Genomic DNA, 14,863 nt, shown 5'->3' with positions numbered 1-14,863 from the left:
CCGCTCGTTGGCCAGTATGTTTGTTAAACGGAACTCGGGTCTGGTTCCTAGTTCCGTTTAAGCTTAAACGGAACTCGGGTCTGGTTCCTAGTTCCGTTTAAGTTAAACGGAACTGGAGTCTAGGTGTCAGATCCGTTTAAGGAAACTTGTGTTAAGGAGATTAATTCTGTGCTGTATTATTCATGGAAGCTCTAAGTTCGATTCCTGTATATAATAGGTAATTGAACATGCAGTTAGAGATAGGAATCCTAATAAACGGAACTCCGCTCGTTGGCCAGTATGTATGTTAAACGGAACTCGGGTCTGGTTCCTAGTTCCGTTTAAGTTAAACGGAACTCGGGTCTGGTTCCTAGTTCCGTTTATTAAACGGAACTCGGGTCTGTTTCCTAATCTTAACGGAACTTCAGTCTGGTTCCTAGTTTAAGGAACATCTGCATACTTTTCCTAGTTCCGTTTAACTTAAACGGAAACAGTTCCGTGTTAACTTAACGGAATTTCTGTGTTACCGTATTATAGTTAAACGGAACTCGGGTCTGGTTCTAGTTCCGTTTATTAAACGGAACTTTAAACGGAACTCAACATCCTGGGACAACTACGTCACACGGAAGTTTGACAACTAAAAAACGGAACTCGCCCGCTCGTCATGAAATTCCTAATTTATGACATAAAAAGCAATGCATGTTTTACTTCTAAACCAATTGTGCGTCAAAGACAGTGTATATTGTTAGAACTCTGTGAAATTATTAGATGTCGTCTAAACTAGTTTCAGTTTATGCAAAACTCGAACTAATTATTTTTCGAAAGCAGGGATATCTGGTTAACTTTTATTCACAAAACGTAAATAAATTGTAAATAACTTGCCCAAATGTTGCGGTCACAAAACCGTCCCGTTTACTTAAATGTAAATATATGGACTGAAAGGATATTTCACTTCATTATATCTGCTAGAGAAAATGTGCACAGAGTGGTATGCTTCATTAGAAATTATGAAAAGTGATATCGGTCACACTTAGAACTTCAAACTGGAGAAATTTGATGTTTAAATCAGAAACTGCTCGTTTGACAAAAATTATTGAAAGTATATAAAATTCCATCTTTTTTTTATAAAATCATTAACTACAGAAATCCCTTATTTTTTCACCAATCGTGATAAAAAATACTTTTGACCAATGAATTTTGTATAAATAAATTGTTATGCCAAAATGCTTTTTTGGTGTTTTTAATAGTTTGATTCATTTTTTTTGTTCAAACATATACCAAGCTTTTAAAACATCTTTTCAAAAAAAAAGGTTTTTACATTATTTTTTTTCACATTAATTAAGATATATATATTCATTTCCACAATATGAAAGTTTTTTCAAATCAATAAATGTGTTAACAATGGTCTTATTATTTAATATCTCCCAGTGAGGAAGTCTCCTTATCCATGTTAAGTTTTAGAGAAGCAATGTTAATTGACATGTACCATATTAAGACCTCCTTCATAATATTTCTTAATTACCCACATCTCTTTTGATTTTGTCAGTTTTACCATTCCAAAGGAAGTTGAAAAAGTTCTGAATTTAGTTTTTTACTGAAATCATCACTAGGATTAGGTAAAGAGATAAACAGATGATTAAATTGATATATTAATAGAAATTTAATAACATGTATTTTACCTATGGGTGTAAGGATTCTCCTTCCCAAGTACTGAATTACGAGATTTTAATTTACAAACAAGTAACGATGAAGGTCAACATGGCATTCTTTGCTAGAAGAGTAAACCTAGTATTTCCCCATTTTAAATTCCACTCTGTGTATAAAAAAAATTTCATCACTGTATTTTTTATTGCCAATCCAAATTATTTGAGTTTTGCTAGAATTTATTTTCAGATAGTTTAGCATATTCTTTTAATTCAATCATTGTTTCCTTTAAAGAGATTAATTTTGATCCGTCTAAAATAAAGAGGTGTCGTCTGCATATTGAAATATTAAATTTGCCTGATTTTCTACTATTTGATACCTTTATGTTATTATTTCTGCACATATAATAAATATATATGGAGAAATAGGATCTTCCTGACGGCAACCACGTTTGATTTCAAAAGAAAGATGAGAGACAACCCCCTTGGTTGACTGCTGTAAAATCGCACTCTTGTTTAAAACATTGACCTATTTTCTCAGACTATCCCCAAATTTAAAAAAAGTTTAATACATTGTCAATAACTTTTCAATCAACTGAATCGGATGTTTTTTCAAAGTTAATAATACAAGTTAATGATACCTAATATATCTTTTTCGTCTGCAAATTGCATCAAATCATGAATTAATCTAGAATTTTCACCGATATAGCGACCTGCTATAAAACCGTATGATCTTTATTAATCAGCTTATCTAAAACAAGTTTTACTCTATTTGCTATTGAACCAGAGCCAATTTTGTATATAAATATTTAGAAGAGAGGTGAATTCACACTCCAATTTCTGAGAAAAATTGCTTGGGCTTATATCATCCTCAGGTATGCAAGTTGTTATCCCTTATCTCCGAGTTACCGATAATTTTCCAATACTATATACAAAAAGCATTTAAAAAATTCAACAGTGAAGCCATCAGAACCAGAACTTTAAAAAAAAATTTTTGCTGCTTCACTGTGTGTTATAGGACCTTCTACTTTATTAGATTCAGAGTTATCTAAACTGGGTACTTCACACTGAAATAAGTAATCATCTAGGCTTTTTTTCGTCAATATCTGCATTATTGCCAAATGAATAAATCTCTTAAAAAAATATTCTAACTTCATTAAGTCTTTCATCCTGTTTAGTAAACTATTGTCCTATTATCTTTCTTTATTTTTGGAATGATTTTAGATGTAAAATTATTACTTTCCAGATTCAAAAAGTAACTTGTTGGTTTTTCCCTCTCATCATAGCCATTTTGCTTTTGATCCTATAATACTCCCCTTGATTTTCTTTTCTTTGATTTTTTTTTTTCATTTCTTCTTTTTTTGTCGTCCAACCGCATAAAAATCTCTATGATCTTGGTCTTCCAAAAGCTTAATCTCATCATATAATAGTTTTTCTTTTTTTATCTTGCTGTTGTTTTTTTCAAATGACGAATAAAAAATAGTTTTTGCCTAATATTTCAAAGTAATAGAGTTTCTAAAAAAGTTGTTCATTGATTTGAAAATTGTATACGGTCATCGAGAATTGTGGTCAAGTTTATCTAAATTATACTAATTGGGACAGCATACGTTTTTTTTTATGAAAAAATGAGTTTCTCTATTGTTTTAAGATATTCTATGTCATGAAGAAGTAGTTGTTGAATTTCCATAATCCCTTTCCTTTTGTAAAATCATTAAACTTGAATGATTATAATTGGACTAGAATGATCTGATCTGTACCAGGCTCGATATCGGAGTGATCAATACTAGGTAATAAAACTTTAGAGACCAGGAAGAATAAAATCCAAACGTGCCTGCTTTCTAGGGTTCTTTTTTTCTCCATGTATATCTACGAGTAAAAATGTGGATGGCTTTCTCTATAAATTATCTATTAAGTTAAATTTTTGGCTTTCTCTATAAATTCTATTAAGTTAAGCTCACTCCATGAATAAATTTTAACTCTTTCAAAGCCCTTGGATTTTACTGTTTTAGCTATCATCATAGTCTAGGTTCCGAATCAAGTATTAAAGTCCCCAAAAATTATTATCCCCTCAAATTACCATGGAATTCATTCAAAGTTTCTGTAATGTGTTATTGCTATAAAAACCTGGAGAATCTGATGTTTGGACCATAAAAAGTGTTAACAAAGGAAAATTATTTTTAGAACTGTGCCCTCTATTTCTAGCTCTAAACAATAAAAATTACCAGTCGTATCTTTTTTTCTCTCTCAAAATTGTAAAATCAAAATTATTATTGAACAGAATAACAACCCCTCTAGAATTTGACTTATATGAGCTTAAACAACATTCAAACCCCCATTCTGATCTGATAATATTTTCAATGTCTGTAGTAAAATGTGTATCTTGAAGACAGCATATATTGTACTGTTTATTTTTTTTAAATGAAAAAAAACATCTTTTTTTTTTTTTTGATCCCCGTAACCATTGACAGTTAGCAGAGATTATTTTGATACCTTCCATAGTACGGTTTGTATATCATTAAGTAATAGCTGACCACATTTAAATATATTGAAGAAACTGAAAGCACATGAGCGGAATATGAGACAAACAAACAAACACAAAAAACACAGAGATTTAAAAAAATACTTTTTGGCATAGAAATAGCCTGTGTGAAAATTCCATTACAAGTCTGGCCATCTCCCTAAACAAATAAATTGAAGAAATATATGTCTTTTGTAATTGACAAATTTACCTCACACACAAGAACTTTTACTTAATTTACACCAATTTAAATTTTTCTCGCATCATAAACTTATACGTTAACATACTAGGTTTATACACATATATTTACAGTTTGCACTGACATGGACTCAATAACCATGCTTTCTTGTATTATCATTATCAGTGTATAATGATAGTACAATACGTGCGGCGATTCTATTGTTACGGAATAGTCGCTGGCGTAGCAAAGTAGGGTCATGACCCCACTTTTGGCAGGAACATATGAATGACTCGATTCAAATCAGCTGATCAATCGAATTCGTTGACCCCGATGAAGTTAAAAAAAATAGTGACATCAGTGCTTAAATATAGTAACATTTATAATGATTTCTAAATAATTTTGGTACAGCAGTTGTTGAAAGTCAATAATAATTGTATACATGCCTTCATTTTTAAACTGCTTGCCATAGAAGTTACTATTATTGCCGAACGGAAATCGGAAAGTTAATGACACGTTTTCGGAAGAGTTCGGATAGACGTTACGTAGATATGATAAACACATGACGTTTATATGATAATGATAAAACATATCAGATTTTGTTTCATTAATAATCGACATTTCAGTGACATATCGTACTATAAAATAAGCGCGTAAAAAAAGGTATATGTCCATTTGCACTTTAAATACTGTATGTACTCATGTCAGATGTCAAGATTGCATGGTATTTACAAGCCAGTTTACTATTTCATTACATTTCAGTTACCCAATCTGTTTAAGAGTGAACCAGTTACCCGCTAACGAGATCAAAAAACATGTAATCAGTTGCTTTCCAAAATATATAAATAAATACAGTTACCACATCCGGTTTTGGGTACAGATAAAAATCTGAACAAAGGTTTCCGCGAACTTTGGATCAGCCGTTACAATATTCAATCAGACATCTCATTGCAATTAAAAGGATCATTACAGAAGTTACGATGGTTGCCGAACGGAAGTCGGAAAGGCCACGACCCGTTCTCGAATGAGTTCGGAATGACGTTACGTAGTTACGGTAGTCGCATTGTGTTCTCGGCAACGACGTTAAAATGTCGGTCAATTTCGGCTTGTTTGAAAAATAGGACCCACTTAGCGATGTTAAATATTTATTTGATTTTTTTAGTTTTTTCATAAGTATTTCCGAATCATTTATCGCTCATCTTCACTTCGATTTTGATTTACTTTGTGATAGTCTGTATGACTCTCTTATGATTTGCAACAGGTTTTTTTTTTTTTTTTTTTTTTTTTTAATGATGAAAAAATCGGACAGATACGGATATTAAGACTTTAAAAAGGACAGTGCATACGTTCCGTCTTATGACCTGTTACGAGAGTTACCTCCCCTTGTACTTATGGTATCCATTATGACGTCATTGTTTTGCGAGCAAACGTCACACCATTATCTCTAAAACGTACGCCATTGCGCTCGCAAACAGATGACGTAAAACCTAATACCTAACCTGAACGGACAGATAAACTTTGAAACACGGAAAAAAACATATTAGCAACAACGTTACTGTTTATTTTGCAAAACTTTAAATAGACATCAGAAAAGCTAACTGTTAAAAGCACATGTAGTTCACAAGAGACTAAGGGAAATGTCAACCATCGAGGTATGATTCTTTTTTGTCAACAGGCTATTTTGGTGGGCTGTAAGCCTGTTGGTCGAACCAACATACAAATATCGAAATGTCGTTCACGTCAATAAAACCTGTCTTTATCAAAAGAGAAATTCACTGATTTTCAGGGGTACGGTGAGTTGTTACTTTTGACCTGGTCAGACATGCCCACCAGAGGTGTAGTATGTGCCCTTATGTTCCCCTTTCCAGTACGAGTCCAATGCTCCTTTGCAACATGAGAGTACTTCAGCTGTACTCCTCCATCTTGATGCGATCCTTATATAATCAAGAGACACATATTAATTACCGTCTTTATATTGAATGCTAAAATTGCACTTGTCCGTCGCTATCATCGAAATCGACTCGTTAGCAGAAGGATAATCCTAATTTGTGTTTATGTTACTTGTTATGGGTACAGTTGTGTTTACTATATTTGTACCTAGTTGTGTACTATGTCTATGGGTACATTTGTTTACTAGTTGTATACTTATGTTACTATGTAAGGGTTCAATGAGGGTACATTTGTTTACTAGTTGTGTACTATGTAAGGGTTCATGAAGTACATTTGTTACTAGTTTGTGTACTATTAAAATTTCATGACATGTTTTTATTTGTTTATTACTATGTATTGTGCTATTGTTTTGTGTTTAATTATAATAGTACGTTTAGTTCATGAGAGTACATTTTTTTACTAGTTGTGTACTATGTAATGGGTTCATGAGGGTACATTTATTTACTAGTTGTGTAGTCTATTTTTTATGTTAATAGTCCTGAGGGTACATTTGTTACTAGTTTGTGTACTATGTTTTCATGAGCAGTACATGTATTTTTACTAGTTGTGTACTTATAAAGGGTTCATGAGGGTACATTTTTTACTAGTTATGTACTAAATGTAATTGAGAGTACATTTGTTACTAGTTGTGTACTATGTAATTCATGTGAGAGTACTTACATGTTTACTAATGTTACTAGTTGTTACTATAGTAAAATGGGTTCATGAGAGTTACATTTGTTTACTAGTTGTGTACAATGTAGGGTCATGTGTTTACTAGTTGTGTACAATGTTAAGGGTACATTTGTTTACTAGTTGTGTACAATGTTTAGGGTTCTGAGAGTACATTTGTTTACTAGTTGTTACTACCCTTTAATTGGGTACATTAGCTAGTCTATACAATGTAATTACCATGTGTTTACTAGTTGTGTACTATTTTAGGTTTAATGAGAGTACATTTGTTTACTAGTTGTGTACAATGTTTAGGGTTCATGAGAGTACATTTGTGAATTTTACAGTTTGATTACTATGTTATGGGTACAATTGTGTTTACTAGTTGTGTTCTATGTAAGGTTCATATGTGTTTAATAGTTGTGTACTATGTTAAGGGTACATGTGTTTACTAGTTGTGTACTATGTTAATCTAGTACAATTAATTACTATTGTTTTTCCATGTATACTATGCACTTCAATGTGTTAAGTACATACCTTGTTTAGTTTAAGAGTTAACAGTTCATGTAGAGTACTCTTGTACATGCTTTTTAAGTTGTGGCCCTATGTTAGTTTATGTGGTACAATGTTTACTAGTTGTGTTCTACTATGTTAAGAGTTCCTAAGTTTCATTAGTAGTACATTTGTTTACTAGTTGTGTCCTATGTTAAGGTTATTAGAGTACAATTAACTAGTTCTATGTTAAGAGTTCATGAGTGTAAATTGTTACTAGTTGTGTAATATAATGTAAGGGTTATTCATGAGATATTTTAAGAGTAATGACAGTTTTAGTTACTAGTTGTGTCCTATGTTAAGAGTTCATGAGAGTACATTTGTTTACTAGTTGTGTCCTATGTTAAGAGTTCATGAGAGTACATTTGTTTACTAGTTGTGTCCTATGTTAAGAGTTCATGAGAGTACATTTGTTTACTAGTTGTGTCCTATGTTAAGAGTTCATGAGAGTACATTTGTTTACTAGTTGTGTCCTATGTTAAGAGTTACATGAGAGTACATTTTTTACTAGTTGTGTCTATGTAAAAATGTTAAGAGTTTAATGAGAGTTACATTTGTTTACTAGTTGTGTACTATGTAAAGAGTTCATTAGTACATTTTTTACTGTTGTGTCCTATGTTAATGGTGGGCTTTCATGAGAGTATACATTTGTTTACTAGTTGTGTCCCTATGTTAAGAGTTCATGAGAGTACATTTGTTTACTAGTTGTGTACTATGTTAAGAGTTCATGGAGAGTACATTTGTTTACTAGTTGTGTCCTATGTTAAAGTTCATGAGAGTACATTTGTTTACTAGTTGTGTCCTATGTTAAACAGTTCATGAAGTACATTTGTAATTTACTAGTTGTGTACTATGTTAAGTGGTTAATGAGAGTACATTTGTTTACTAGTTGTGTCCTATGTTAAGAGTTCATGAGAGTTTACTATTTGTTTACTAGTTGTATCCTATGTTAAGAGTTCATGAGTGTACATTTGTTTTTGTTTACTAGTTATTATACGACAGGTAAGAATGTTTACTACAGTTGTGTAGCATGTTAAAGTTTCATGAGAGTACATTTGTTTATTAATTGTGTCCTATGCTAAGAGTTCATTTAGAGTACATTACATATGTTTACTAGTTGTGTCCTAAGTTGTTAATCATAGCCCATGTTTTAAAAGGTTGTAACTATTGTTAACATTATGAGAGTACATGTTTTGTGTTTACTAGTTGTATACTATGTCCTTAAGAGAGTTCATGAGAGTACATTTGTTCACTAGTTGTGGTTCCTATTACAGAGTTATGAAGTTGACAGTATCAGATTTGTTTACTATGTATCCTATTATAAGTAATTTAGAGCCATGTGTTTGTTATGTGGTGTATTTGCTATGTATTACAGGGTCAACTATGGAAGGTACATTTGTTTTACTGGCTTGGTATGATTTTGTTCATGAGACTACATGCGCGTTATGTAATCAATGGTAAACCAACATTGTCGTAGTCGTGTACTATTTAAGAGAATCGCAAGTATTCATTTATTTTATTAACGTGATTATAATTTATCTGGACTTTAAGGTAGTTGGCTCGGCGATTTTGAATAAGTTAGCAATCGTTACATGCAGGAATCGTATAATTTTTCGCAAAATAATATATATTCGTTTTACGACAATTTATCTGATTTAAATCAGTAAACTTCTATTGATAAATTAGTCAACTTACACACAGGAACCGTGAAGAAGAAAATATAAATTTCGTTTTACGACAATGTACGTACTTGTTATTACTATGCAGTACCAGACGAAGTGTGTGACAGTGGTTAATTATGCTGAGTAGGCATTTGATAATAATTTAGGTCATTTAAACCAAAAAGATAGATTATTGAGACACACAGGAAGACGAGAGAATGATTTATTGCATAGAAAACGGGGGGATTGGAAGTTTATAATGATGGCCAAACTCGCTACCGATGGCCGAGCAACAATCACAACAATCCACTGACATGCATTATGTGAAGACCACAAAGCGGACACGGTAAGATATATTGATTATCTTTAAAGCTTTAATCACCTTTAAGCTTATAAATAATCCATATCTGGACCTAATTATTTTCGATATTCTCTAATATTTCAAGAAATTCAGTAGATCAACATTAACTTGCGTCAGACAGTGTCGATTTCAGATATTTCTCTGCGTGTACTACTATGTATGTATATTGTGCACTGCTTAGGGGAAACAAGATATATTTGACAAAACTATGCAAATGACATAAACAGATAAAAATACATGATGTCACATCAATATATTACCCTACATTATATCCAGGTTAGATGTTGTTACATTTATGTATAGTACATACATGTATTTGTTATGTGTACATGTAAGCCTACATGAAGGGTAATTCATGAGTGACACTTCGGGGTCAGCTAATAGTTCTATTACATATAAATTGTAATATGCCATTATACATCACATCATTATAGAATTCACCATGTACAACAGTCACTTGTGCATGTTGCTTTGTTAGCATGTAACATACTTTTTTTCTAAAATATTAAATTGATTTAGTTTTTTATCAAAATTAAATTAATAATCTTGTTTTATAATTTATAGGTGTGAACACATGTTGACATATAGAGCTGCTGACATTTTGTGATCTTCTAGCAGTTAGCCATGTTGTAATTATTTTCCACAATACTTTCACAAAAGATTGTACATTGTGTAAGTGATAGGTTTCTGACCAGGAAGCTTTGTAGAACATGCATGTGTACAAAAGCTCTTGACATATGAATATGGGTTGATATCATAATACATATTTGAATTGTGTCAATATGAAATTTTGAAATAAATGAATGAATGAATTATATAAAGTGAACACAAGTTTAATCATGTGTCTGTGTGGGTTATATTGTCAATTACTGTTATATATTTATACTTTTCTACATTACCAAGTCATAATAAAAAGATACATGTATGGGTTCATAATTAATTTGACCTACAATGTACATTTCATTGTATGTATTGATCTGTAGCATACTGGTCATGGACTTCAGTTCAAATGAATTATCTTGATCCACAATCAAGTTTGAAGGGATAAAATATTATAAAAGAAATCTATTTTCTTCATGTACATCCTAGATAAAAAAACCAAAATGCCTGTCACAATGAATTCAAAATTTTGATAAAATGTACAATAACAGTGTATCCATTTTACCATTTTGTGTATGATTTTGTATAATTCATATAATAGACCAGTACAATTTATGAGAATGATTAAGGATCGGGATAAAATTGTCATGTAACAAACCCATCTTTATTTTGATTTCAGTCCATTCATGATGTTTGAGGAGATCTATTGGTCAGAATTATGCCAATAGTCAAGAGCACTGTAAATTCACATGTGTGTTAGAGTGTCTATTGAAGTTGTATAAATGTCCCCGTGCTATGGAGTTCAAAAATGTTTATACAACTTGTGAGGCATATTGCAATCTGTAAATTTACATGTGAATCACGACATTAGTGCATCTCAAAGGATATAAGCGCCATATGCCTTTTCTGTAAAGAAACAGTTGAAAGTTGTAAAAATAATTGCCCCCATACATACATTTTGGTCATTTAAGTAATTCCGAATACCGTTTATGTATCCCACTGTACTTTATATTTGTAAATTCATAATTTGTAAGTTCAAAGGATAAAGCTTAATGGCACATTGATTTTGGTGTTTAACTGAGCATTTACAGATAAGTAAGTTTTTCTAAAGGACTTGTTTTTGAGCCATCACTATCCTGTTACATGTACCTATTGTATAATGATGTCCTTGATTGAATTTTAGGACACTGCTCCATGATTGGTAAATAAACTGACCATGTCACCAACTGCAAACTGTGATAAGGAACACTATGTCTGTGCTTTCAAAAGTAGTTGAACTGTTGTTCCTGTCTGCATATGTTGAGAACTGAATCTGCAGCTTTTCAGGGGACATAACTCAAGCCTTGTTCACTGCGGCGAATTATGGAAATATGTTTACAGAAACTATTAAGAGATGTCTTAGTTGATTGAGTGTTGCTGGTAATCATTCAACATTCAGTGTTGAAAGATTGATTTCTTCATGGATATTAGAAACAAATATTTTGATTAAATGTTGGATTTTTAGTCTGTAATATATGATATGTATAGATAATACATTTAATATCAATATGATAGTTTTAATGCTGAAATCTTCCTTTGTCAGACAAACTTTTTCTGAATTTATTGTAAAAGTTTCATTATGTCATATTTGTGATTATGTCAATTGTAACTTCTCAATGAGCAGAAATACTTATATATATAATTATATGCATGCTCAAGTTCTGTTCTTTCTTTCATTTTTGAATAAATCAAATATTACAGTGAATTGATGTTGTTAATCATCATTTAAGGATACAAACTTTTTAATAAATTTTAAAAGATGATACCAATTTTTTTTTTATAAAAGAAAAATCTATAAAATGATGTTTGCATCAGAGACTGGATACCAATTTGCTTTTTGTGCTTTGTCTGTTGTCATCATAGAGTGCCATTACTGGTTCATACAAAACATTTTCACTTTGTTATTTTTTTCTGATCTTGGAATGGAATTCAATTCAAACTTACATACATGTATGGGAAATATTTCATAAACAATATTTGTTATTTACTTGCTTCTATTAGATTTCTATGTGGAATTCTTATGGTTTTCAAGTTTGATTTTGTTTAACTTCCATTAAGCAGCCAGGGGCATTTAGGTATGTGCCAGGTTTAGGAAATGGAGGGAAGACATAGTACATTGATAAAAAATCACTGACCTTCAAACAGGTATCTTGGAAGTCATGTGACCAAAGACCTCAGCCCTGTTATCAGTGTTTGGTTTTACATATGATAAAATTTACATTCATATATCCCCTTGATGCTAATAATTTAATATAAAAATTGAGATCTTTGATGAAAAATAAACTTAGAAACCACAACAAAATTTGATCATTTCTATGTATGAAAATGCAATTTTATTGTTAAGAAGTGTTCAATTATGTGAGGGAGAAATATATGAAAGTGGTTGCTAGGGTACACAACCTTCCATAGAGTATTTTTTCATCACAAAATTGTTTTAGTTATGAAAATTTATGAATGTCTCAAAGAAAAACTTTTGTGAAAATGCTATATATATCAAAAAACTTTGAATGAATGCAAAATTGAATCCAGGTAAGACTTTTGGAATAGAATACTGCTTGGTTGCTATGCAACGGTTGGTTACTAATAAAAGTTAACCAAAATATAGTTTTTCATTGAAAAAACAAATATTTTATCATCTTCACATGCATAACATGTCTTTATCAGAAAAAATATACATTAGATTACATTAAAATGTACACAACAACCCTATTTATACATTTTAGAAAAATGTTGCTAAGGGAAATGGTTGCTATGGATTTAACATCCAATAACTTTTTTCTTAGAACAATGACATACCATTTTCTCGTCATTTTTATAAAGATATGGATGTCCTCTGCAAAATGAGCATCTTTGGAAAAAAGTTAATTATTCCTTCATATATTTTTATCATGTTGAAATGGACAACTCATTTTGCTATATATCAGTACTGAAAAATGAGGGAAACGTTGCCATGGAGACACTTTTTAAAATCGACGCTAGGAAACAATAGATACATTGATTTATGATTTATATTTATTAATAGTCACAAGACATCCATACAAATACTTTTAAAGTAAGAACAAATGAAAAAATCTTATATTTTCATATAATTTTATTGCATTACATTTACCAAGTACATGTCCTAGTTGTGCTATATTTCAGCGCAAAGGTTTGGTTAAGTCGTTGTCAAGGTAACACTTTTCAAAACGAGGCTAGCAAAAAAACTAGCACAATGACACACACTTTTTTGTCCATTTTTTGACACAGCTTGACCATACAATTAAAAATATCTATAAATCGAAAAAAAGTTAATTACTTTCAAACGGTCGAGCCAGCTTACCTTAATGAGAGTACAGTTAATTACTTTCAAAATGTAAGTATATACGGTCGAGCCCAGCTACCTTAAGAGTTTAATGAGAGTACATTTGTTTACTAGTTTGTCGTACTATGTAATGGTTCATGAGAAGTATATTTGCTAACTAGTTTGTGTCCTATGTTTATAGAGTTTCATGAGAGTACATTTGTTTTACTAGTTGTGTCCTATGTAAGAGGTTCATGAGATGCAGTACTATTTGTTTACTAGTTGTGTCCTATGTAAAGATGGTTCATGAGAGTACATTTCAATTTAACTAGTCTTTGTGTCCGATGTTAAGAGCATTCATTAAGTCAGTATATTTGCTTACGTAGTTGTGTACCAATGTTAAGGGTTACCCGATTTTTTGCTAGTGGTGTAATATTCCAAGGTAACTTAGTTGAAGTTTGTAACAATTATATTTAATCAATTTAAATGCTTCATTGCTGTTTTAATAACAGAATTAGTAAGTTTCAGTTTAATGAAGACTGACATTTTAGCTGTAACGATATACTAAATAAAACAACTTTGGATTCCTTAGAGTTAAGATAGCGTTTCAGTAAACTATGTTTTCTGATTTTTCTGAGCTTGACGGAACTACGATACCCAACCTATTTCATTGCATGTTGGCAGGGAACCCAAACTTTTAATGGCACATTCGGCCCACCCTTACACGTGTAGACACGATGAATTTTACTTTCTCGGGTCAAGGTCGCCCGAAGCCATCCAAATTTCACCGAAGTTACAAGTGGGTAGTGACCTCAGTGACCCATATGGTAGTCCTTGATAACAGGAATCAGAACTGCCCCGAACGGTATCATAAGCCTCGGGTCTGAGGCATAATATACCGTTTACCACTGTCTGTGATCTCACGATTTGCAAATGTGGAACCTACAATAGGCAAACATGTTACTGTATAGCAGATCAATCGCAGTCACATTAAAATTGCACTGGTACCTCCAGTGAGATCTAAACTGGTATAAGAAGGACACAACAACAAAAAATCCTCAAAAAGCGCATTCGAAATTCATACACAGCCTGTATCCGCATGCGTGAGCCACCCATGTCAACGTTCTGTTATACGAGCACGGTACATTTTTCCGCTATTTACACAACTTTCTCTGACTGTCCTGGCTAAACATAATCAGCAAATCATTCTTTTTTTCCGGTATCGTGGAATTATGTGTATCCTTGTAAAAAACAATTGAATGAGGGGAAAAATACGACGAACAGTTTTGCCCCGCTACTAGCCTCAATATACTAGTCAACCAAAGTGTTTACATTCACATATACTTGATTTGAAACCCCAACTATATCTCCCGCCATCTTGCACATCGTCGCTTGACAACTCCAGTTTCTATTTCTCTATACAAACACTAGTTGGAATTAACAATACGCAG

This window comes from Argopecten irradians, unplaced genomic scaffold, assembly GCF_041381155.1.
Source record: "Argopecten irradians isolate NY unplaced genomic scaffold, Ai_NY scaffold_0541, whole genome shotgun sequence".
NCBI lineage: Eukaryota > Metazoa > Mollusca > Bivalvia > Pectinida > Pectinidae > Argopecten > Argopecten irradians.
The sequence above is the reverse complement of the archived record's forward strand: the minus strand, read 5'-3'. Positions refer to the sequence as shown.